Consider the following 27512-nt stretch of genomic DNA (forward strand, 5'->3'; position numbering starts at 1 on the left):
AATAGAAAATGCTGGAAGTACTCAGCAGATCCAGGCAACATCACCGAGAGAAACAGATTAACGCTTTAGGTCGAAGACTCTTGGTCAGAACTCTGAAAGTTCATCCACCTGAAATATGAACTCTGTTTTTCTCTCTCTGCACAGGGGGGACTCTTTTCAGTGTACGGCTCATTATCAAGCATTGATTCATGGCCAGTGCAGAGAGCTTCCATCCCTTAAGAAAGCTGGAATTATAAGACCAGCACCAAGAGCTATGCTGTGTTTTCTGGAAGTGGCTTTTAATTTAAACAAAACATTCACAAAAATAGTAAAAAATTATTTCCCTTCAAGTTTTCCTCTCTTTAAAATGTGAGGAAAAAGACTGTGACTGTCAGAGATTTGGCAGAGTTTGTGCATCGACCTTCTGCTGCTGGATCTGTGCCTTTCCTTCATATTTATGCAATCTGTGAAATGGCTTATTAATCCTCCAGATCTTAAAATGTACTGAAAAAAACGACTGCCCCATTCCAAAATAGTTTGCAAAGGCAAAGAAAGAACACATTTTACAGACAGAAAAAAACACATTTTTGCAAAGTTAGCTCACACTTATATAACCAATGTGGAATTCAAGCTTTCCTTGAAATGTGCCTTGCCAGGTTTATTTTCATGTTACCTTTTAAAAGATTTATTTAAAACTTTTCCCTTTATCTCCCGTCTCATTTATCTCGCTACTTCTTCACTAGTGTGATGGAATTTTGTCCATCAAGTGGTCACTAAGCAGAGTCACTGAACATTTGGTCAAATCTGAGCTGATCAAAGAGAGAGCCAGCAGGGATTTGTGAAGGGCAAGTCGTGTTGAAGGGACTTATTAATATTTTTGAGGAATGTGATAGGTAAGGGAATGTTTATGAATGTTATTTATATGGATTTCCAGAAAGCATTCAATAAGATTCTGCATAAAAGATTGTTAACAAACATGACAGCATATAGAATTGGAGGCAAGCTATTGGCCTGGATGGGAAATGGGTGGAGGGAGGAGGCAGCGAGTGGGGATACAGGGTATGTGCTTGAATAGACAGGATGTCATTAGTGGTGTCCCTGGGGGTCTGTACTGGGGCTGCAGTTTTTCACTACAATTGTATTACACTTAGATGGAGGAAGAGAGCCATACACCTGAGCTTACTGACAGCACTAAGTTAGATAACACAGTAAATAGTATATATGGGAGCAGAAGGTTGCAAAGGGACATTGATGGATTGGGTGAGAAAAACTGTGGAGGATAGAGTTGATATTAGTATACTTTCCATATGTGGAATGCCTCCTGGATTTCTGCAATATTGGCATGAAGGAAGAAAATCTATGTTACAGCTGACACTAATCAATCTCTACATGAAATTATAGCTTTGAACATGTTATTAGGCAGGCAAGCACAGCAGCATAGCAAGATCCCACAAAGCACAATGTAATGAAGGACCAATTAATCTGTTTTCAATGGAGTTGGCCAAAGGATAATTGTTAGGCAAACCCCAGGAGAATTCTTCAAATAACACCATGGAATCTGTAACAGCCATCTGAACAGATAGGTTTAAGTCTGAAAGATAGCACAGGTAGATTTTTGAGCTTTTATGCTAGATATGTAATTTGGGGTGGTTATTTGTTGGCCACTCCTACAAGTGGATCAGAATTCTCCTTTGAACTGGAATTTGCTTTTACCTGTCCAATACCCAGGGAAATGTAGCAAGGACCAGGAATTCAACAGTTAACTCTGACTACTCTATACCAACCTACTGGAATACATCATGCACTGTCATGTGGCCTTATCTTCAATAGGCAGATCAAACATGTACCCTAATAGATCAAGGCTTGATCTGTGAATTGGCATATGAATTTATTTAACACTAAACAGGTAACTGTGCAATTGATACAGTATATTTACAGTCATTAGAAACTTTGCTTTCCCAAATTGTCAGAACAATAAAGATGCTCCTGCTCTACACAACTCCTCTTAGAAACATTCACCTGTTGATGAATCATTCCCACAGAGCGCCCGTTTAATTGACAACAGAATGATTGTTGAGCTGACTGAAAGAAGTAATGGTCAGAAGCTCCTGGCCATAGAATTAACCAACAATGTTGCCCATGTTCCTCTCACTGGTCCAATGCACACCTTCATCCCAGACACAGCTGTTAATCACTGCTACCCCATGATGACAGCTACCTTGGATGTATGGAATTGATTGGGGTGGCTTGATTCATTGATCTGCAGCAAATACTATGAATAGACTACTGAATGGCCCCATGCAAGTATAGTGTAAACAATCAAATCATCGATACCAGACATTTCCCTACACATGGCTATACATAACAACCAGATGTAACAAGGGCCTTCACCAGAGGTGTGAGTATTAGCCAGACCATAAGAAACACAGAAAGAAGCCCAGAAATTGAACAAATGAAAGTGTGGAGTCTCAATCCTTGAAATTGTGAATTGTTTTCAGAGATCTAAAAAAGAAGTCAACTTTTTCCTTACTTTTCCATTCTGCCTCTTTTCTCTCTCTCAATCCAATCTTTCTTTCCCTCTCTTTATTTCTTTTCCTGTTCCTGATTTATCTCCTTCTCAGCCTTTCCGCTCTTTATTTCCAGTTCTTTAATTTCATTGGTTAAGGATATAATATTTGTCCTGTTGCTTGCCCAGTTGTTCAGTTTGGTCCTAGATATCCAGTTGTCCTCACTGCATCATTATCATCTTACACTTCCAACAAGCTGCGAGCGAAAATGTTTAAACCTGAAAGTGCAATTGTAACCGCTACTCATGGAGCATGCCGTGAGTTGCCCCCTTCCATCAAAATCTAGCCTGAAGTGTTGGAGGCTCTTCCAGCTCAGGAGTAAAAGTTGCAGTGAATGAGTTAAAGTTTTGCTGTGGTCTGTATTCCCAGTTGGAAGGCCTGTTTTTGAACTTGAATATCTCCATTGTGCCACTGTTCTGGATGAACTTGGCCAGCGGCTACAATCTTCCGTTCACTCACGATATTTCACATCTGACTATAAATGAGTACCAGCCTTTCAGCCCGAGTATTGCACCAATGCACCATACAATGTGAACTGGGAGTTATGTAACGTGCCTGTGGTTTGTGTCCACAGCTCACCTTTAAATTCAACACTGTGGGCAAACATTGCAGATTATTTATTGGTGGTGCAATTTACGTTGGAGAGTTGACTGTCTGGGAAAGTGAAAAACAAGGCTGAGTCTCCCAGTGCTGACTCACTAAGTAGGTTGAAACCTGTCCTTGCATTGGAGCCCGTGTGCATATGAAAGGGGGTCACACTGCCGGTGGTGGCATGGATGGCAAAATCTAGAACATACGGCATGCAGTTTTTGTATTGCAATTGTTGGGAAATGATACGCGGCCTGTTCCTGAATTCCCAGCAGATGGTGCTTTCTCTGCAATTCCAAAGTTGGGATTTTACCCAACAAGTCATTGTTAATGGACTGTGATCAGCAAGGTCCCCTACTTTCACCTCCATAATATTGGCCAGACCTTTTTGTCTCCAGATGGTTGTAACCCGGACGTTTCCCGGAGGATGCGATATGGGTGGGACCCCTCCGAAGTTCCAATGCAAGGAGTCGCAGGAATTGCCCAGGAAGTTTCAGCTTCCGATGGGCAATTCCCCTGCTCCCCGTGACCCCATGAAAAAGTCTCTGACTCTGAGAGTTAGAATCGGAGACTTCGGACAGTTCCGACTTAGTTACCTGGATCGTTACCAGGAAATGTTAGACTGCAAAAAACCAGATCTAACTCCTGAGTAACTATACAACTGACCACCACCCCTCTCATTCCCCCGCCTCAACACCTGCCACCACTCCACCTCGACCCTAACCCTCTGACGCCCCCTGATCTTTCAACCCCTCACTCAATCCCCTGACCCTCCCACAACTCCCCCCTGAAACTCCCCCGATCTTCCAACTCCCCACTGATCCCCCAACTCCCCTGTGACTCTCCAACACACACACGCACACACCAACACCACCCCCCCATCCCGGAGTTGATTCGACCTCACCACCCATCCTGCCACCCTACTCAGCTGGCACACTACCAGCTCTGTCACTCCACCCACCCTGCCACCCCACCCACCCTACCTTGCTGCCACTCTGCCACCCACCCCACCCTGTCACCTACCACTCTGCCACCCTACTCACCTGGCCACCTGCCACCATACCGACCATGCCATCTACCCCTATCCACCTATTCACTTACCCATATACCTCACTCACACTCATTCCCTAACAAACGGATAAGCTATTTAAATGTCCCAAAGCTTCTCATTGTGTCAGTGAATGAAGACTGATCAGAATATGGCAGCTAGTGCCGTAAAAAAAGCAGTATGGCTTGGCTTCCCTGACAATCCTGCACTGTGAAGGAGGATTTCCAGAACAGGTGTGCTGTGTATTTTTGAAGAGGTCCAGGTTAGAAGCCCAGCCAGAAATGCGAAGTTCCACCTTAGTGTAAGTAAAATAGGAGCAGTGTGGCAGTCCGACGATGGTTACCACTCCTCAGAAGATTCATCTGTCTCCATCCTGCCTCAGCTTATTTGCTGCTAAAACCCTCAAACTTGCCATTGTTACCTCTGGACTGAGCTAACTATTCCAGTGCTCACCTGATTGCTTCCCATGTTTTGCCCCTTTGTAAATTTGAGTTCATCCAAAATTCTGCTGCCCATATTATAACTCATACCAAGCCCGATTTCCCTATCTTCCCTGTTCTCGCTGACCTACATTGGCTCCAGTTAAGCAATGTTTTGATTTTTACAGTTATCATCCTTGTTTTCAAATCCTTCCATATATTTGTAATCTCCACCAACTCTCTGAGGCTTCTGTGACCCTCTAATTCTGGCCTTTTACACATCCCAATTTATATCACTCCAACATTGATGGCCTGTGCCTCCAGCCCTAAACTGTAGAATTCCCTGCTCTCCACCTCGCTACCTTTTTCTCCTTTAAGACCCTTCTTAGAATCTACCTCCTTTACTGAGCTTCTGGTCCTTTTCTGATATCTTCTTACATGGCTCGGTATCAAATTTTGTTTTATTGCACTCCTGTGAAGCACTTTAGGATATTCTAATACATTAAAGGGGCTATATTAATGCAAGTTGTTGTTTGGCATTGGTTGAGCATTAGACAAGGGCAGACATTTCAAAGTGTCTCACAATTAATGGGTTACTTCTGCAGTCCAGCCACTGTTGTTATATTGGCGTTTGTGTATTTTTTAATCAATACTTCTAAAATTCCCAATTAATCCCAATGATGTTTTTCTATGTTAAAGCCATTATATAAATGGACATTGTAGCTGTTAATTAGTGCATGGTCAAAAATCATAAATGGTTTTTGTCTCTCTAAGGCCTTGGCAGATTAAACAAGTGGGCAAAGGTGTGGTTAGATGGAGTTTTAATGTGGGCAAATTGTAATGGCATAGCTGATGGTAAATGCTGAGCTGCCCAAATCCCAAAGGGAAACTTGAAACTACTGCCACAACTGTTTTGCAATTTGTATAAATTTCAAGATGTGTGCCTTGATTTCAGTCGTAAAAAGACCACTGAGTCTTATAGGTTTCTTACAAAACTGAATTAAAGTTTTATTCATAGAAGAAATGATTTTAGGTACACACATAGACCTACAAATTACTACTGTGATAACTTTTAAATTCCCTAGTTGATCTAACTCCCAGTTACTCTTTTGTTAAGGCAACAGTAAGACACACAGATTTTAAAAGACCCAGGCAAAGTAACACACAATAACCTGAACAGCCGAATTCAAAGTAACTTTTCTTAACTTCAGTTCTTTATAGACAGCAGCTTGAGGCTTAGATGCTGCAGGCTTTTCACATTTGTTAGATTTTAGAATTCCTTCCGTTGCACACAGCCTTTTCTCCTTTATCCATATTTTCCCCTTTGAATGCAAATTCCCATTGTTTCACTATGTCTTTGGACTTTACCCATCTAATAATAAAAATCTCTCAGTACCAATTTTACCAGTAATCTTTGGGAAAAATAAACACACTGTTTCTTAACTTCTTCTGGCTAGGTGAAACATTTCACCCCTCCTTTGAAATCAATCTAGTCTGGTTCATTTAGAAATGCAAATGTTCCCTTTACGCCTATGTTTACCTACTTAACGTTTCAAATCTCGCTTATCTTCTGATACATTAAAGCCTTCAGACCAGCTGCTTTAATTCAATTAAGTCGCATACATGCACTCGCGCACACACACACGTACACACACACACACGTAGACACAGACCCCACTATTACTTTAAAATAAATTCCAATAACATTATGAAAATTATTATATCTTCCTGACAAAGTGTGAATCATCTGCTTTAGACCTAGCAAGGGAGATCACAGTATTTTCTAAATGGTGAGAAGCTGCTAAACTGTTAAAGAACAAAGAGATTTTGAAAAGTGCGCAAATCATGAAAAAGTGAGTGGACAGGAAAAAAAATAATTAAAGAAACAAATGGAATGTTGGCTCAAGGATGCTGGAATACAGAGAAGTGGAAGTTATGTTACAGCTGTGTACAGAACTCTGATTAAACCCTGTCTGGACACTACAACTGAGGAAGGATACGTTGCCTTTAGAGGGTACAGTATAGATTCACCAGGTTAACACCTAGGCTTAGAAGGTAAAATTGTAAGCACAGGTTGCCTGAATTTAGTTTAGAACCATAGAAAAGATACAGTGCAGAAAGATGCCATTCAGCCCATTGTGTTGCACCATAAAAAGAGAAAAAAAAAGCTAGCCGCTCATTTTAATCCCACTTTCCAGCCTCTGATCCGTAGCCTTGTGGGTTACAGTACTGCAGATACCTTATAAATGAGTTGAGCGAACTTAGCCAGTGAACTTCAGATACCCACCAGCCTCTGGGTGAAAATGTTTTTCCTCATGTCCCCTCTAATCCTTCCTCCAATCACCTTAAATCAATGCCCCCAGTAATTGACCTCTCAGCAAGAGGAAACAAGTTTTTCTGTCTATGCCATCTAGGCCCCTCATAATTTTGTACAACTCAATTAAGTCACCCCTCAGCCTTCTCTGTTCTAAGGAAAACAACCCTAGCCTATCCAATATTTCCTCTTGGCTGCAATTTTTAAGTCCTGGCAACATTCTTGTAAATCTCCTCTGCACTCTCTCCAGAGCAATTATGTCCTTATTGTAAGTGGTGACCAGAACTGTACACAAAATTCCAGCTGTGGCCTAGACAGCGTTTTATACAGTTCCATCATTACATCCCTGCTTTTATATTCAATACTTTGCCCAAAAAAGGAAAGCATTCCATATGGTTCCTTGACCGCCTTGTCCACCTGTCCTGCCACTTTCAAGGACCTGTGGACATGCACTCCACGGTCTCTCACTTCCTCAACCCCTTTCATTAACATCCCACTTATTGAATATCCCTTTGCTTTGTTTGCCCTCCCCAAATGCATTACCTCGCACTTTTCCAGATTGAATTCCATTTACCACTTTTTCGCCCACTCAACCAAACCATTGATATCATTCTGGAGTCGATAGCTATCTTCTTTAATATCAACTATACGGCCAATTTTTGTCATCTGCAAATTTTCCAATCATGCCTCCCACATTTAAGTCTAAATCATTAATATATACAACAAACAGCAATGGCCTCAACCCTGAGCCCTGTAGAATGCCACTGGAAGCCACAGTATCACGGTATCTTTACAGTGCAGAAGAAGGCCATTAAGCCCATAGAGTCTGCACTGGCTCACTGAAAGAGCATTCTACCTAATCTCACCCTCTTGCCTTATACCCGTAACCTTGCTGTCTTTTCAGGTAGCAATCTAATTCCCTTTTGAATACCTTGATTGAATACCTGCCTCTAGCACCCTTTCAGGAAGTTCGTTCCAGACTCAAACCACCCTCTGGGTGAAAAATGTTTTACTCCTTTTGTCAGTTATTTTGAATCTGTGCCCTCTAGTTCTTGATGTTCTCTTGAGTGGGAACAGCTTATCACTATTTGCCCTGTCCGTACACCTCAGGATCTTGAATACCTCTATCAAGTCTCCCCTCAGTCTTCTTTTCTCTAAGGAAAATAGTCCCAACCTCTCCAGTCTATTCTCAAAGCTACAGTTCCTCATCCCAGTAATCATTCTTGTGAATCTCCCTTGTACTCTCACCAATGCCTTCTCATCCATCCTCAAGTATGGCACCCAGAACTGGACGCGGTACTCCAGATGAGGCCTAACTACAAGTTCAACATGACCTCCTTACTCTTGTACTCAATGCCCCTATTAATAAAACCTAAGATAATATACGCTTTATCTCTCAACATGCCTTGCTACCTTCAATGACCTATGTACTAAACACAGAGGTCCCTCTGTTCCTGCACCTCCTTTAGAGGTTCTCCCATTATTTTATACTGTCTCACCATATCTTGCCTGCCAAAACAAATCACTTCACTCTTCTCTGCATTGAACTCCATCCGCCACTTGTCTGCCCAATCCACCAGCATGTCTATGTCCTTTTGAAGTTCAAGGCTATCCCCATCACTGTTGACAACATTTCCAATCTTAGTATCATATGCAAATTTTGAAATCATGTCCTGCACACCACAGTGTAGATCATTAATATATATCACAGAATCACAGAATTTTAACAACACAGAAGGAGACCATTTGGCCCATTGTGTCTGCACTGGTTCTCCAAATGAGCATTATGACCTAGTGCCATTGCCCTGCCTTTTCCTTGTACCCTTGCACATTGTTTCTATTCAAAAACTCATTTAGCGTCCTCTTGAATGCCTCGATTGAACCTGCCTCCACTGCACTTCCAGGCAATGCATTCCAGACCCAAACCACTCGCTGTGTGAAAAAAAATTTTCTCACGTTACATTTGCTTCTTTTGCAAATCACTTTAAATCTGTGCCTTCTTGTTCTTGATCATTTTATGAGCGGAGGCAGCTTCTCACTTTCTACTCTGTTGAGCCCCTTCATAATTTTGAACATCTCTATCAAATCTCCTCTTAGACTTCTCTCCATGGAAAACAGTCCCAACCTCTCCAATCTATCTTCGTAACTGAAGTTTCTCATCCCTGGAAACATTCTTGTAAACCTCTTCTGCACTCTCTCCAGTGTGTTCATATCCTTCCTATAATGTGGCACCCAGAACTGTACACAATACTCCAGCTGAGGTCTAACGAGTGTCTTATATAAATTCAGCATAACCTCCTTGCTTATGTTGAATTTATATAAGACACTTGTCCTATAACAGGAAGAGCAAGGGTCCCAACACTGATCTCTGAGGAACTCTTACCCTGTCGGAAAAACAACCATTTATCACTATTCTCTGTTTCGTGTCACTCTGCCAATTTCTTATCCAAGTGCCTACTTTCCCTTTTATTCCATGACCTAGAATTTTGCTTATAATCTGTTGTGTGACACTGTATCTAATGCCTTTTGAAAACCCATGTACACCACATCAACAGCATTTCCTTTATCAACCTTCTTTGTTACCTTCTCAAAAAACTCCAGCAAGTTTGTTAAACATGATTTTCCCTTGATGAATCCATGCTGGCTCTCCTTAATTATCCTGCACTTGTCTAGGTGATTATTGATTTTATCCCATGCTATAGTTTCCAGAAGTTTCCCTACCACTGATGTCAAACTGACTGGTCTGTAGCTGCCAGCTTTATCCTTGCACCCCTTTTTGAACAAGAGTGTAACATTTGCAGTTCTCCAGTCCTTTGGCATTTCTCCTGTGTCTAAGGAAGACTGGAAGATTATCACAGAATCACACAGTGCAGAAGAGGCCCTTCGTCCCATCAAGTCTGCATCGACACGTGAGAAACACCTGACCTACCTACCTCATCCCATTTACCAGCACTTGGCCCGTAGCCTTGAATGTTATGACATGCCAAGTGCTTATCCAGGTACTTTTTAAAGGATGTGAGGCAACCCGCCTCCACCACCCTCCCAGGCAGTGCATTCCAGACCGTCACCACCCTCTGGGTAAAAAACTTTTTCCTCACATCCCCTCTAAACCTTGAACTTGTGTCCCCTCGTGTCTGACCCTTCAGCTAAGGGGAACAGCTGCTCCCTATCCACTAGTTTATCTCTATTATCACTAGTGCCTCTGCAATTTCCACTCTCACTTCCCTCAGTACCCTTGGGATGCATCTCATCTGGTCCTGGTACCTTGTCTATATTAAGTAAAGATAACTTTTCCAACACCTCCTTCCTCTGAATTGTAAGTTCCTCTAGTGCACCAGTTATCTCCTCTCTCACCTCAGCCTGGGTAGCAAGTTCTTCTTTTGTAGAGACAGATGCAAAGTACTCATTCAACATCTCTGCTATTTCTCCAGTCTCCACATGCAAGCCCCATTTTTTGTCTCTAATTAGCTCTACTCTTTCTTTTATTACCCTTTTATTATTTACATGCTAATAGAAGACCTTGGGATTCCCTTTTATGTTCGCTGCCAGCCTCTTTCCATGCTCTCTCCTTGCTTTTCTTATTAGTTTCTTCACTTCCCCTCTGGCCCTTCTGTATTCAGCCTGATTCTCCATTGTATTTTCTACCTGATATCTGTTGTACACACACTTCTTCCTTTTCAACTTTACCTCTATCTCTCTCGTCAAACCATTTTCCATTTGCAAGAACATCCATCGGCCATTGCCCTTTGTTTCCTGTCACTGAGCCAATTTTGGATCCAACCTGCCACCTACCCCTGTATCCCATGAGATCTCACTTTCCTGACTAGTCTGCCATGTGGGACCTCGTCAAATGCCTTACTGAAATACATGTAGATAACATCCACTACACTACCTTCATCAGTCCTCCTTGTTACTCTTGTGTAAAAGATTTGATGGTGAGCTGCTGGTTTCAGATGAGAAAGCGATTCAATTCGGTCAACACAGAGAAATGTTTTCATCTGCTGAGAAATCCAAACCATGAGGATATGTTACATTTTGTTTTGTAATGGTCCTGTGAAATGTTTGGCGCATTTAAATATGTTCAAAGGACTATACAAATGTAAGTTTTGTATAATCTTAAAACCATAAAATTAGAACCAGGCCATTTGGGAGTGAAATCAGAAAGTTTTTCACAGACAGACTAATAGAAAAACAGAAAATTTACAGCACAGAGGTGGCCATTCAGCCTGTCATGTCTGTGTTGTTCAAAAAAATACCTATTCAGCTTAATCGCACTTTTCAGTTCTTGGTCAGTAGCCCTGTAGGTTACAGTGCTTAAAGTGCATATCCAAGCACTTTTTAAACGTTATGAGAGCTTCTGCCTCAACCACTTTTTCAGACAGTTCTCCTCAGCTCCCCTCTAACCCTACTACCAATTACTTTAAATCTATGTCCCCTGGTTATTGACCTCTCTGCTAACAAAAATGGCCCTTATATCCTATCTATCTTGAGCCTCATAATTTTATAAACCTCAACTAAATCTTCCCTCATTCTCCTCTATTCCAAAGAAAATAAGCCCAGCCTATCCAGCCTTTCCTCATAGATAAAATTCTCCATTCCTCATAAACCTCCTCACTACTCTCTCTAGTGCAGTCACATCCTTCCTGTAATGTGGTGACCAGAACTGCATGCAGTACTTTAGCTGAGGTCTAACTAGTATTTTGTATAGTTTTAGCTAAATCTCCCTACACTTATACTCTATGTCTTGGCTAATAAAGAAAAGTGTTCCTTCTGCATTCTTAATCAACTTATCTACTTGTCCTGCTACCTTCAGGGATCTGTGGACATACACTTCAAGCCCCCTCTGTTCCTTTACAGTTCTCAGTATCCTATCATTTATTGTGTATTCCCTTACTTTATTTATCCTCCTCAAATCCATTTGCCACATTTCTACACATCTGATCAGTTCATTGATATCTTCCTGTAATCTACAGCTTCCTTCCTCACTATCAACCATACGGGCCAATTTTCATATCATCTTCAAACTTCTCAATCATGACTCCTACAATAAACCTAAATCATTGATACATAGCAAGAACAGTGAAGGATCTATTACTGAGTCCCGCGGAACATCACTGGAAAAAGCCTTCTGGTTACAAAAATACCTATCGACCATCACCCTTTGCTGCCTGACTTTGAGCCAAATTTGGATCCAACTTGTCACTTTCCCTTAGATCCCAGAGCTGCTGTCATCGTCCCTCCTTGATACCACCTCAACAACTTAAATTGATTTAATCAGATACCTCCCCTTAACAAACCCACACTGACAGCCTTTGCTTAATCTTAAATGACAATTTATACTATCTCTCAGAATATTTTTCAAAAATGTTTCCACCACTGAGTTTTGACTGGCTGGTCTGTAATTCTTTCCTCCCTTTTTAAACAATGGTACAACAGTAGTAGCCCTCCAGTCCACCTGCACCACACCTGCAGTCAGATAGAATTGGATATCTGGAACTCTTTCCCCTCAAAGCTGTGGACACTAGGGGACAATTGGAGCTTTCAAAAGTGAGATTAAGGGACTTTTGTTAAGTAAGGATATTAAGGCATTTGGAGTGAAGGTGGAGAACTGCAGTTGAGATACAGGTCAGTGATGAAGAGCTGAATGGCCTAATTCTAATTATTCCAATCCTATGCAATTAAAAAAAAATTCTCAGGTTCTGGATATCAATCGCAAGGCTGTCATTTATTGTCCATCCTTTGTTACCCATAAGAAAGTGGTCATAAGTCACCTTCTTGAACCACTGCTTTCCATGCGGTGTAGGTAGACCCACAATGCCCACAGGGAAGGAGTTTCAGGATTTTGACCCATTGTCAATGGAGCATTGGCGATGTAGTTCCAAGTCAGGATGGTATATTCATGGGGTTCGGATGTTGTACATCACACAGCACCTATAAGCGTGGTGTCAGTGTGAAAGTTCAGCTCTGAATTCAGCACCGCACTCAGACGACACAGGTTATTTATCAATGCCTAGGTTTATGTTGGAGAGCAACTTGTCTGGGAAAGTGAAAAACAAAGTCAAGTCTCCCAGAGCAAAGTCACAGAAAGGGTCTTTACAGACACTATGGAGATTTCATTTCAAGAAACAAAATCCATTCGTAAGCACAGATCAAAATTCAGGCAGTGGGTGGTATTATGGCTTTGGAACAAGTGGGCATGATGCCATGATTCCACTCAGATTGCTCCAAACCTGGCTGACAATTTCACTTTCTTTCTGTTTTTTGATATTTTACTCACCATGTCTTTCTATATTATTGATTTCTTTCAATGTGTCCTGCCCTCCCCTGTGGTAGGCAATAGGGCTCATGGCCGTTACATTTTTGTGTTCATCATGGGACGTGAGTATCACTGGAAAGGCCAGAATATGTTGTCCATCCCTATTCGCTCTTGAGAAGTTGGTGGTGAGCCACCTTTTTGAACCGCTGCAGTCCATGTGGCGCAGAAGGCCTCAAGTGTATCAGTGAACACTGAATGTTCCCTCTCCAGGGACACCCAGGTGCATGGACCTGTTTATGGCCGCCTTGTTCTGGACTATGTGCTCAAGGTACTGAATCAATCAAGTCCCTCTACCAGTATATCCTTAACATTAATAATGCATTTAACATATTATTAAAGTGATGCAGCTGAAATGGTAGGATCTAGAATGCTACCCTGAGGAACTCCTGCACCAATGCCCTGGGGCATTTTCCCTTGACAACTATCTTCCCTTGTGCTAGATCTGACTCCCAACCAGTTTTGCTGGAGATCCTTCATGTTACACTTGGTCAAATGCTGCCTTGATTTCAAGGGCAGACACTTTAGTCTCAACTCTGGAATTTAGCTCTGTTCTCCATGTTTGGATCAAGGAGGAAGTCTGGAGCCTAGTGGACCTGGGCAGCCCAAATTGAGCGTTGGTTAGCAGCCATGTAAGTGCTGCTTGATAGCACTGCTCGATTACTGATGACTGAGAGTAGAATGAGGGGTGATAATTGGCCAGTTTGGATTTGTCTTGCTTTTTGTGACAGGATAAACCTAGGAAATTTTCCACTTTGCCCATTGATGCCAGTGTTGTAACTAAACTGAAACAGGTTGGCTAAGGGCGCAGCTAATTCTTGAGCACAAGTCTTCAGTGCTACGGCTGGGATGTGACATGACCCACAGCCTTTCCTGTATCCAGGGCATTCAGCCATTTCTTGATATCATTAGAATGAATCTAATTGGCTGTTGTCAGGAATCTTAAGAGGAAATGTAGACCAAAGGCGGCCATTCAACACATCAAATCCCTGCTGGTCAAAGAAGACATGTCTAGTTATTCAGTCTAATCCCACTTTCCAACTGTTGTTCTGTAGCCTTGTAGGTTATGGCACTTCAAGTGCATATTCAAGTACTTTTGAACGCAGTGAGGGTTTATGTCTCTAACATTCTTTCAGGCAGGAGTGCCAGAGCCCCACCTCCTTCTGAGTGAAAATATTCCTCCTCAAGTGCCCTCTACTCCTTCTGCTGCTTACTTTAAATCTATGTTCCCTGATTATTGACTTCTAATTTTTTTCTTGTTTTTATGCATTTATGGGATGTGGGCATCGCTGGCTGGACCAGCATTTATTGCCCATCCCTAGTTGCCCTTGAGAAGGTGATGGTGAACTGCCTTCTTAAACTGCTGCAGTCCATGTGGTGTAGGTACACCCACAGTGCTGTTAGGGAGAGAGTTCCAGGACTTTGACCCAGCGATAGTGAAGGAACGATGATATATTTCCAATTCAGGATGGTGAGTGACTTGGAGGGGAACTTCCAGATGGTGATGTTCCCATCTATCTGCAGCCCTTGTCCTTCTAGCTGGTAGCAGCCATGGGTTTGGAAGATGCTGCCTAAGGAGCCTTGGTGAATTTCTGTAGTGCATCTTGTAGATGGAACACACTGCTGCCACTGTTCATCAGTGGTGGAGGGAGTGAATTTTCGTGGAAGGGGTGCCAATCAAGTGGGTTGCTTTGTCCTGGATGGTGTTGAGCTCCTTGAGTGTATTTGGAGATGCACTCATCTAAGTGCGTGGTGTGTATTCCATCACACTCCTGACTTGTGCCTTCTAGACAGTGGACAGGCTTTGGGAAGTCAGGAGGTGAGTTATCTTGCTGCACGATTCCTAGTCTCTGACCTGCTCTGTAGCCACAGTATTTATGTGGCTAGTCCAGTTCAATTTCTGCTCAATGGTAACCCGCAGGATGTTGATAGTGGGGGATTCAGCAATGGTAATGCCATTGAATGTCAAGGGACGATGGTTGGATTCTCTCTTGCTGAAGATGGTCATTGCCTGGCATTTGTGTGGCGTGAATGTTACTTGCCACTTGCCAGCCCAAGCCTGGATATTCTCCAGGTCTTGCTGCATTTGGACATGGACTGCTTCAGTACCTGAGTCATCATGAATGATGCGGAACATTGTGCAATCATAAGCGAACATCTCCACTTCTGACCTTATGATGAAGCAGATGAAGCTGGTGGGGCTGAGGACACTACCCTGAGGAACTCTTGCAGTGAAGAAGAGTCGTATAGGCTTGAAACATTAACTTTTTTTTTCTCCACAAATGCTTTTAGACCCGCTGAGTTTTTCCAGCATTTTCTGTTTTTGTTTTGGATTTCCAGCATCCGCAGTATTTTGCTTTTATCCTGCAGTGATATCCTGGGGCTGAGATGCTGACTTCCAACAACCACAGTCATCTTCCTTTGTGCTAGATATGACTCTAACCAGCAGAGAGTTTTCCCCTGATTCCCATTGACTCCAGCTTTGCGAGGGCTACTTAATGCCACACTCGGTCAATTACTGCCTTGAAGTAAAGGGCAGTGACTGGTCACCCTCACCTAACCTCTGGAGTTCAACACTTTTGTCCATGTTTGAACCAAAGCTGTTTGGAGGTCAGGAGCTGAGTGACCCTGACAGAATCCAAACTGAGCGTCATTGAGCAGGTTCTTGCTAAGAAAGTACCGCTTGATAACACTGTTGATGACCCTTTCCTGACAATGGAGAGTAGAGTGATGCGGCGGTAATTGGTTGGGTTGGATTTGTCCTGCTTTTCGTGTATAGGCCATACCTGAGACACGTTCTTCCTATCCACGCTATCTGTACCTTTTTAGTGTGAACACATCCTTTCTATAATGTGGTGACCAGAACTATATGCAGTATTCTAGCTGTCGTCTAACTGGTGTTTTAAACAGCTCTAACATAACACTCTTATACTCTATACTACAATCAATAATAAAGGAAGATATCACATATGCTTTCTTAACCACCTTATTTATCTGTCATGCTACCTTCAGGGATCTGCAAACATACACTCTAAGGTACCTGTGTTGCTCTATACTCTCAGAATTCTACCATTTATTCTATATTCCCTTGCTTTGTCACTTCTCTCACTTCTCTGGATTAAATTCCATTTGCCACTTTTCTGTCCACCTACCCTACCCAAACAGTTTGACCTTACTTTTGCACTCAAATGTGCTCAAAAATGATCATAGGTCATTTGACATCAAATCTTCCAACTTCGAATGAGTTTTGCATTCAGCATTTTGCCATCATGTGTTGGTGCAGATTCGATGGGCTGAAGGGCCTCCTCTGCACTGATTCTGTGTGATCTTTGACATCAAATGCGATCAAATGGCAAAAGGCACTCAAAGGCATTGGGTGCGTTCCAAGCTATCAAATACACTCAAAGTTATCAAATGTGCTCAAAGGTGGCAAATGCGCTCAGCAAACTGCATTGAAAAATACAAGGAAATTAGTGATGTAAATAATATCTGAATTTATTCAGCTTTTTCATTTAATCCAAAAATCTTTCCACTATACAGTACATGCATGAAAGCTCCATCAGATCCCCATCAATTCTTAATTCATTATAAGGCTGGCATTTGAGGCCCCACCTGCCACTGGGATCATTCGGTCCCACCGAAAGTCAGTGGACTTTTGGCTGGGCCGCTGACTCTCCTGTGGTGGATCCCGCCATGAGGGGGTTGGAAAATCCTAGCCTTAGTCTTAGGGTCTATACTTTCCACACACACACCCCCCACCACCCACCCCCAGTCTCAGCGTCTAAACTCTACCTGCCCCACCATTCACCCCTATCGCAGGGTTGAAACTGTACCCCTTCCCTGTCTCAGGATCTAAACTCTCCCAAACCCCCACCCCACCAGTGCCAGGGTCTAAACTCTTACCCCCCGCCCCCAAGTCTCAGGACCTAAATTCTTTCTCCACTCCCGCTTCCCTCCAGTATCCGGGCTCTGGGCCCCACCAACACCAAACTCCAGGCTTTCCCCAGCCAAACTGTGGCAGCACCCCCCTGTCCCCTGGTGAACTCCAGTCCCCCTGGTCCCTCTGCTGAATTTCACTTCCCCCGCTGAACTTCAGGCTCTTTCTCCACCAACATCCCCACCAAACTTTGTGCCGCCTACCCAACCACTCTCTCTGTTTCCTCGCCTGACTTCTTGCTGCCATTGCTGCTCTCACGCTGTCTGGAAAACTGCAGCAGAGCTGGCTTCACCATCACTTCCAGTTCTGGCCAGTCCTGCAACCTGAGCTCTCTGGTTGTTTGGGAGGGGAAGAGAAGGGAGGAGAGAAGAGAGAGAGAGGAAGGAGGGATGGGGGAGAGAGGGAAGGAGTGGGGGAGAGAGAGGGGGAGGGGGTGGAGAGTGACGGGTAGGAGAGAGAGGGGTGACAGAGAGTGGGTGAGAGGGTGGGAGAGAGAGGGAGGGGATAGAGGAGGGAGAGGGTGGAGGGAAAGAGAGAGGAAGAAAACTGGCAATCTGAGGGTGGATGGTGGGTTTCAGAAGCGGGGGGTGGTAGAAAAAAATTGCTCTGAGGCTGGGTGGGGGGGAAGAAAACTGCTGCAACCCGGCTGGGTGGGGGGAGGGGAGGTGGTTGCAGTGACATGCTGCATTAATTATGAAAATGATGGCCTGGTTCTTCCCATGCTTGCCTTATTAGCCTGGGATAGATTTCATCTGGGTCTGGTAAATTATCCATTTTCAGGGATGCCAAAACACCTTAATATTTCCAGCTCTCAATGTTTCCTTTATCCAATGGGCATGATTTAATGCTTTTCCTGGAGGCAGGCTGGAATTGGGGGGTACCATATAATGGGCTGGGAAAGGTGCAAAGTGGAGATCCTGCTGCCTTCCCAACTCCCCCCAATTTAAATCTGGGGCTGGAAGGGTTGAGGATAGCCCCCACCTGGACATTGGGGCCTTAAAGTGGCCACTTAAGGGCCTCCATCCCACTCCTGCTGGTGTTCAACCAGCAACACACTGGGGCCATACCATGTGGGCATTTGGGGGTTGGGGGGGGGGGGGGGGGGGGGTGGGGGGGTGGGGGGGTTCTCTCCATTTTGAGCATTTGTGCCCAACAGAGGGACCTACCAGTGGCAAGGCAGGGACTTGACCCCTGCCCTTTACAATGAACCTCCTACCGCTTCACCACCTCCCCCCACCCCCCACACCCGCTTCCCCCTCATCAGGACCTCCCGACTGGCCCAAATGATCCTGCCCCACTCACCTTCATCTGGGCTTCCAAGGACGATCTCCATCCTCTGGCCAGTTTTCTGACAAGGTAGTGAACCCAGGACTTTCATGGCAACATTTATCACTGCCTTTGATCCACAAAATTTGTTGAGCTTCATTGAGCTCCTTTATAATTTTGAAGGAGTTTGACAGGGTGGAGGTGGAGAAATTGTTTCCATTTGTGAATGAGTCCAGGACAAGGGGGAATAATTAACAAATCAAATAAAGAGTTAGGAGGTAAAAGCAAAATACTGCGAATGCTGGAAATCTGAAACAAAAACAAAAATTGCTGGAAAACTCAGCAGGTCTGACAGCATCTGTGGAGAGAAACAGAGTTAACATTTTGAGTCCGTATGACTCTTCTTCAGAACTACTTCTTCAGAAAGAGCTAGGAGGAATTCCTTCATACAGTGAGTGGTGAGGATGTGATAATCACTGCCACAAGAAGTGGATGAAACTGAAAGCAATGCCTTCAGCTCTGAAGAGTCATATGGACTCAAAACTCTGTTTCTCTCTGCAGAAATTCTGCATTTTTCCAGCATTTTCTGTTTTTATTCGTTATTTAAGAATGTTCAATGCATGCATGCGGGAGAAGAGGTATACAGGGGCAGGGTGGGAAGAAATAATTAGAGCAGGAGGAGGCTCACATGGCGTATAAAACAGGGTTCCCGCCGGTCATGGAAAACTTGGAAAAGTCACAGAATTTGTAAATAATTTTTCCAAGGATGAGACTTTTCTGACTTTGGGTGGAACTCCAACTTTTTCCAGTGTCTACTTCCCCCTCTCTGTAATCATTTGGCTTACTTTACAGGTAAATAGACTCGTGATCCCATAAGCACTTTTCGAGCCACACAAAACTTCTACAGAACAAGATAATCTTGTGAGAAATTTAGGTTATTGGACAACGGACACACAATGCAAGGTTCCAATGCTGGTGTCAAGCTACAAGCACCAGACTTCGTGATGTATTTGAAAGAAAAAGTGGTTCTGAAATATTTCAATTCAGTTATGGAGAAGTCTTGGAATTTTATTTTACTGAAGGTGCAGGAACCCTGGTATGGACCGAATGGATCTAATGTCCTAGTTTTGGTGTCATAGATTCTGTATAAGTCTGTTGTGTGTCTTTTTATCACCTAGAAAACTGTGTAGGATTAGAAAGAACATACAGCTCAGTCATTCAGCTAACCAGACCACATCAGCATTTATAACAAAAACAGAATTACCTGGAAAAACTCAGCAGGTCTGGAAGCATTGGCGGAGAAGAAAAGAGTTGACGTTTCGAGTCCTCATGACCCTTCAAGGGACATGAGGACTCGAAACATCAACTCTTTTCTTCTCCGCTGATGCTGCCAGACCTGCTGAGTTTTTCCAGGTAATTCTATTTTTGTTTTGGATTTCCAGCATCCGCAGTTTTTTGTTTTTTATCTCAGCATTTAAACTCCATTCAAACCTCCTCCAACCCTTACTCATCTAAATCTACCACTATAACTCTCAATTCCCTTCTCCCTTGTATATTTGTCTAATTTCCCCTGAAGTGTATCAATACTAATCGCTTCAACCACTGCCTTTGGTAGCGAGTTCCATATTCTCACCACTCTCTGGGTAAAGAAGTTTCTTCTGAATTCCCTATTGGATTTCTTAGTGACTATCTTATATTGGTGGCCTTTAGTTATGCTTTTCCCCACAAGAGGGAACATTCTCTCTGTATACACATTTTTGAAAACCTTCAGTGGAATAAAACTCTTCTGAACCTAAACTTAGGCTGTGAACCCAAGTAAATTAGTCAGAATAAGCAGTGGTGGAACTGAAGAGGCAAAACACTGTCACACTGCAAACTTCATAATAATTAGCCCAGCAAAAGAGAAGGTTCTGCCTTGTATCTTTAATCATTTTTATTGAATACAGTGTGCAGCCATCTCACATTCACCCCAAACCTATGCCCTATATCTCAACCATCATAAGTATTGAACAACCAACACCTCATCATTCACTGTCTACTGTATCTTGGTCGAGTCTGGATAAACATGTCGCTAAACTAAGGATAATTCCAATTCAAACATAGAATTCCAACTTCCTAAACCACATCCCAGGCTAAGGATTCTTGATCCAAACATAACATTTAATTTAAAGAAAAACTTGGTCCGGGAATGAAATGTTCCCAGTTTCTCATTACTTAATCCTCAGTTCACTAAATATAGCTCTGAATTTGGGACAACAGCACATTTGAGAAGCCCAGTGCCTTTGTGTATGATGTGTGTTTGCAGAGAGCCTGCTCCAAACTCGTGGAAAGTTTTAAATCTTCGCTCTGTGAGACTCCATTATTGTAAACATTAACAGTGAATCCATTAGACTTTGTAAGTCGTTCTCTGTGTATAACCTCTTCTGATAAACATGCAAGAAACTTGTGGGAAAGTAGCTATTGAATGAAAGGAGAAGTACTCAGCCAGGCTCTGAGAGGGAAGCAGAGAGTGTCAATATTTGATTCATTCTTGGGGTATGGGCATCGTGGAAAGGCCCATTATTGTCTGTCCCTAATTGCCCTTGATATGCCAGCAGTCATGGAGTTACAGGGCTGAATGTTACGGGGGGTGGGTGTTCTTCTCGTGCCCCCGGAAAAAATGTCAGTTGCAAATTGACTGACATTAAATAAGGCCGCCACACAGTCATAGCATGTTTGGGCGGCCTTAAGGGGTGAGGGTGGGGCATCTGCCCCTCATTGGGTGGAAGTCCCACCCTCAAAAGCTGCCAGCCAAATCTGATTTGCCGGCAGCTTTAGCAGTCCCAGCAGTGCCAGAACTCAGTCATGGGTACTGCTGGGACTGCAAGAGAGAAGGAAGAAGCCTGCCGGTTGAAGACAACAATGGATCCCTGAGGACCCAGACTCAGGTAAGTCCAGGGTTTTGGACAGGTAAGGGTTGGGGAGCCTAGGGAGGAGGTGAAGGGGTTGGGGGTGTCGGGTTTTGGTGGCCAGGCGAGAAGTGACAAGGGGGGGTTGATGCACAGACCTGCTTTTTATCCAGTTGCGTTAAAATAATAGCCTTCCCACTCCCGTCTGCCTGCCCAAGCCAACTATATTATGACATGGACAATATAATATTTGAAGCAATTGGCTTGTTAACGAGCTTAATAATTCCTATTAATAATTTTTTTAAATGGTCGCCAGGCTGCCGATTTTGGCAGCCATCCATCTACAGTTTTATGGGGAACAGTCTGGGGGTGAGTGGGAAGGTGTTAGGCGAGCCATCTGTCATACTTTACATAATGACCCCCCCCCCCCCCCCCCCCCCCCCCCCCCCCCCACCCAAGCAGAAAACACACTGGGCTTAATGCCGTAAAATTCAGCCCATAGAGTCATTTTATGGCAGAAGTAGAGGCCATTCAGCCCATCAAGTCCATTTGGCTTTCTGTGGAGAATTCCAGATCAATCCCATTCCCCTGCTGTAGTACTGCAGCTTATTTCCTTCAAATGCCCATTCCGTTTCCTTTTGAAATCATTCATTATCTCTGTTTCTACCACCCTTGTAGGCAGTAAGCTCCAGGTGATTACCACTCGCTGTGTAAAAAGATTCTTCCTCATGTCCCTCCTGTATCCCTTGTCCAAAACCTTAAATCTGTGTCCCATAGTCCTTGTACAATCAGCTAATGGGACCAGTTTTTCCTTGTTTACCCTATCCAAACCTATCAAAATCTTGTACACCTCTATCAAATCCTCCCTCAATCTCCTTTACTTCAAGGAGAACAAACCCAGCTTCTCCAACTTAACCTTGTAGCTAAAATTCCCAAGGCCTGAAACTATTTTGGTATATCTCCTCTGCACCCTCTCAGAGACCCTCATATCCTTCTTAAAGTTTGGTGACCAGAACTAGACATGTTTAGTTTAGAACTGGATTAGTTGTGGCCTAATCAGGGCTCTAAAAAGGTTCAGCATAATTTCCCTGCTTTTGTACAACATGCCTTTACTTATGAAGCCCAAGGTCCCATATGCATTGCTTACCACTCTCTCAATGTGCCCTGCCATTTTTAAAGATTTATATACATGACACCCGAGCTCCCTCTGTCCCTGCACACTCTTTAGAACTGTGCCATTAAGTTTAGATTGCCTCTCCCTATCCTTTCTGCCAAAATGCATCATCTCACACTTTTCTGTATTAACACCCACTGCCTCCCTATTCTGCTAGCCTTTCTATATCATGTTGCAGGTGATTAGTATCATCCTCACTGTCTATCACTCCTCCAAGTTTAGTATCATTGTCAAATTTTGAAATTTTACTTTGCATCCCAATGCTCAAGTCGTTTATATAGATGAGAAAAAGCAGTGGTCCTAGCACTGACCCTTGGGGAATACCACTGTCTACCACCCTCCAGTCTGAAAAATAACTAATTACCACAACTTGCTGCTTCCTGCCCTTAAACAAGTTCTTTCATCTAAATTAACACTGATCCTCCTATTCCATGAGCCATAATTTTGTTAACTAGCTCATTATGTGCTATTTTGTCAAATGCTTTATTAAAATCCATATATAAAGCATCCATTGCTTTTCCTTCATCAACCTTCTCTGTTACTTCATCAAAAATTTCAATTAGATTAGTCACGCACTATCTGCCTTTTACAAATCCGTGCTGGCTTTCCTTAATTAACTCAAACCTCTCCATGTGCCTGTTGATTTTTCCCTGATTGTTGTTCCTAAAATCTTTACCCACCACTGATGTTAAACTTTGTGCTCTGCAGTTGCTTGGACTGTCCTTACATCCTTTCTTGAACATTTGCTCTCTCCAATTCTCTAGAACCTCCGAAAACTGAAAGATTAAAGCAAGCCATCCAGACCAGATAACTTATCCATTCGGAGTCAACCTTTCCAGTATTTCCTGACTCTCACCCTATTTTCACCCCATCCATTATATCTACAATCCCTGCTTCTGCCGATGTTTCCTCAGATTCTTTTTCCTTAGTAAACACTGATACAAACTACTCATTCAGTGTGATTTGGACAAGTTGAGTGAGTGGGTAAATGCATGGCAGATGCAATATAATATGGATAAATGTGAGGTTATCCACTTTGGCAGCAAAAACGGAAAGACAGATTATTATCTGAATGGCTATAAATTGAGAGGGGAATGTACAACGAGACCTAGGTGTCCTCACACGTCAGTCGCTGAAGGTAAGCATGCAGGTGCAGCAGGTGGTAAAGAAGGCAAATTGTATTTTGGCCTTCATAGCGAGAGGATTCGAGTACAGGAACAGGGATGCCTTGCTGCAATTAAACAGGGCCTTGGTGAGACCACACCTGGAATATTGTGTGCAGTTTTGGTCTCCTTATGAGGAAGGATGTTCTTGCTATAGAGGGAGTGCAGCGAAGGTTTACCAGACTGATTCCTGGGATGGCGGAACTGACATATGAGGAGAGATTGAGTCGATTAAGATTATATTCGCTGAGTTCAGAAGAATGAGGGGATCTCAGAGAAACCTATAAAATTCTAACTGGACTAGACAGGGTGGATGCAGGAAGAATGTTCCCGATGGTGGGGGAGTCCAGAACCAGGGGTCACAGTCTGAGGATACGGGGTAGACCATTTAGGACTGAGATGAGGAGAAATTTCTTCACCCAGAGAGTGGTGAGCCTGTAGAATTTGCTACCACAGAAAGTAGTTGAGGCCAATAAATTGTATGTTTTCAAGAAGGAGTTATACGTAGCTCTTGGGGTGGAAGGGATCAAAGGATATGGGGGAAAGCAAGAGCAGCTCGAAAGGCCGAATGGCTACTCCTGTTCCTATTTTCTATGTTTCTATTCTATCTTGCAAGCATATATCACCTTCTTTGTCTCTAATAGGACACATCCCACCTCTTCCCTTTAAATAAACAGCCATTCTATTTTCAAATGCTCTTTACCAGTCTTATTTTCTTCTTTCACTTCTCCTCTGAACCTTCTGTATTTGACCTGGTTCTTGCTTGAAGAATTCACCTGACGTGCATCATAACTCTTTTTGTTTCATCATATTCTCTATCTTCCTGGCCATTCAAGGAAACCTGGTTTTGGTTCCCCTACATTTTGCTGTTGTTGAAATATACCTAGCCTGTACCTAAAGCACCTCCTCCTTAATAATCACCCATTGTTCCATTACAGTTTTTCCTGTCTGACTTTGGTTCCATCTTACCCTGACTAGATCCCTTCTCATCCCATTGAACTTAGCCCTCTTCCAATTTAGATGTTCTACATTAGATTGTTTCTTGCTCGTCTGCATTAATATTCTAAATCTTATGAAACTGTGATCGCTCTTACACAAGTTTTCCCCAGACACTTGGTCTACTTGGTCCACCTCATTCCCCAGTACCAGATCCAGCAATGCCTCCTTTCTAATTAGACCAAGAACAAGGAAGATCTCCTGAATGCATTTCAGAAATTCCTCCCCTTCATTACTTTTTACTCTAACACTATTACAATTGATATTTGGGTAATTAAGTTTCCCCAATAAGACCACCAAATGAATTCTGTACTTTTCCCATCAAGGGCATCCCCTCTTTCCAACATTGCAATGTCTTCCCTAATCAGAATTACTGCCCTACCTCCCTATTTCCTTCCCTATCTTTTGTGAACACTTCATATCCTCACCATTTTTAAGCCATGTTTCCATTATTAACAGCTATTTCTTCGCGCATTTACATAAATGCATAATAAACCTATCTTTGTATTCCTCATAGTCTTTCTTAATCTGCTCCTCTCTAATATGGTAGTACCCCTTCTTGAGTACTGTTCAACACACTCACTTTAAGCACCTTATTTCTCCTTTCTATTTCTGCTGCCTATCCTCCTAATTTAGTTTAAACTCTCCCCAATCACACAAGTGAACCTCCCTGCGGGTCATTGCTCCCAGCCCTGTTGAGGTGCAAACCATCCCTTTTGAAAAGCTGACCCTGCCCTGGAACTGATTGCAATGCCCCAAGAATCTGAAGCCTCTGTCCTGCACCATGCCTCAAGCTACACACTGATCCTCTCTATCTTTTACTCTCTCTAGCGTGTAGCCCTGAGACTAATATAGGGATTGCTACCTTTGAGATCCAACTTTTTAATTTCATCCCTAGCTCCTCAAAATCTGATTGTAGGGACCTCAATATCTGCCCTCTCTATGTTGTTGGTACTAATGTGTACCACAACTCCTGCCTCACACCCTTCCCCTACAGAACCTTCTGCATCCTCTCCATGATGTTCTTTAAGTTAGCACTAGGGAGGCAACACACCATGCAGGGTTCACAATGATGGTTACAGAAATGCTTGCCTGTCCCCCTAATTGTGGCATTTCTCTTTGCTGTTCCATCCTGTGCAGTCTGTTGCCTATTAGTACCACGGTCTGGACTTCACTCCTTCAAAATGTCATCATTCCCAGTAGTCTCCAATGCTGAGTTCCAGTTTGAGTGTAACACACACACTGAAGACTCCTGTATTTTCTGTCTCTTCCTGATGGTTGCCCATCTATTATCCTGAACTCTTGCTACTTATGGGTGCCCACATCCTGGAACGTATGATCCAGCAAATACTCAAAATCCCTGATGACTGGCTCCAGCTGCCCCTTAAGCTTGGAAACCCTGAGCTCAGGCTAAAAATGCAGAGTGGTAATGTCACTCGTAATTCAGAGACCCAGGAATTTAAATTCAATTCATAAAAATCTGGAATTGAACACTAGCCTCAGTGATGGTGACCATGAAACCATCATCAATTGTTGTGAAAACTAATGCCCTTTAGGGAAGGAATTCAGCTGCCTTTACCTGGTCCAGCCTAATGTGACTCCAGACCTGCAGTAATGTGGTTGACTCTTAACTGCCCTCTGAAATGGCCTAGCAAGTCACTCAGTTCAAGGGCAAATAGGGATGGGCAACAAATGTTGGCCTTGCCAGGGTCACTCACAGCCCAAGAAAGAATAATTTTAATAAAGGCATTTCTTACACATATGGTTCCTCAAGACTCAAGAAGTGCCCTGATGTTCCCACATGGCGCAGGAATTGCAAGTAACAGAATGTTACACACCGACAGAGCTGTTTGGGTCTGTGTCATTGATAGGGATAGGGCACATCAGAGAGATACAGGACTTGCTGCCCAGTGTTGGTCAATGCAGAATCATCCAACAAGTCACCCTCATTAACATTTACCTGTTCCTCATAATTCTGGAAGTTTTGCCTCCAGAAGTTTATTCCACTTCTGTCAAGGAGAACTTTCTGGTCTTAACCATAGGTTTGGCTTTTGCAAGTGTCTTCTTGTTATACTCAGTTTAATTTGACGAGTTCAATTACACCTTTGTACTATTTACCAAGTTATCACTTCTTAAAGGAAATCCAGTAGATATCATCTACTTGGACTTTCAGCAAACTTTTGATAATGTACCAGACTCTTGGTTATTCCACAAGATGGAATATGTGTATCAGTCAGAATTTAACTTATTAAGAATTGGCTCTAATCCAGTAGCCTGAAGGTTGCAGCTTACAGATGCGGAGCAGCCTGGAAACAGGTTAGTAGTGATGCCCCCCAGTAATCAGCCTCTTCATTGGTCTCTTTACTGTGTTTATCAGTGACCTCGATAGCAGTGAGGTGAGAGTGATGCCCTTGCCATCAAGACAGCATTTGACCAAGTATGGTTTCAAGGAGCCCAAGCAAAACTGGAGTCAATGGGAATCAGAGAAAACTCTCTGTTGGTTGGAGCCATTCCTAGCACAAAGGAAGACGGTTGTGGTTGTGGGAGGTCAGTCACCTCAGCTCCAGGGCCTCACTGCAGGAGTTCCTCAGGGTAGTATCCTAGGCCCAACCATCTTCAGCTGCTTCATCATAAGGTCAGAAGTGGAGATGTTTGCTGATGATTGCACAATGTTCAGCAACATTCGTAGCTCCTCAGATACTGATGCAGTCCATGTCCAAATGCAGCAAGACCTGGACAATATCCAAGCTTGGGCTGACAAGTGGTGAGTAACATTCGCGTCACACAAGTGCCAGGCAATGACCATCTCCAACAAGAGAGTATCCAACCATCACTCCTTGATGTTCAATGGCATTACCAT

The 27512-nt window shown here is 43.2% G+C and overlaps 1 protein-coding gene across 1 annotated transcript in view; it reads left to right on the top strand.

Moving 5' to 3' along the window:
* Positions 1–27512, top strand: part of acsf2 (acyl-CoA synthetase family member 2) — a 245048-nt gene that overhangs the window by 164949 nt on the left and 52587 nt on the right. The gene's annotated exons all lie outside the window — the stretch shown is intronic.

Source organism: Carcharodon carcharias, chromosome 22, assembly GCF_017639515.1.
Source record: "Carcharodon carcharias isolate sCarCar2 chromosome 22, sCarCar2.pri, whole genome shotgun sequence".
In the NCBI taxonomy this organism is placed as follows: Eukaryota; Metazoa; Chordata; class Chondrichthyes; order Lamniformes; family Lamnidae; genus Carcharodon; species Carcharodon carcharias.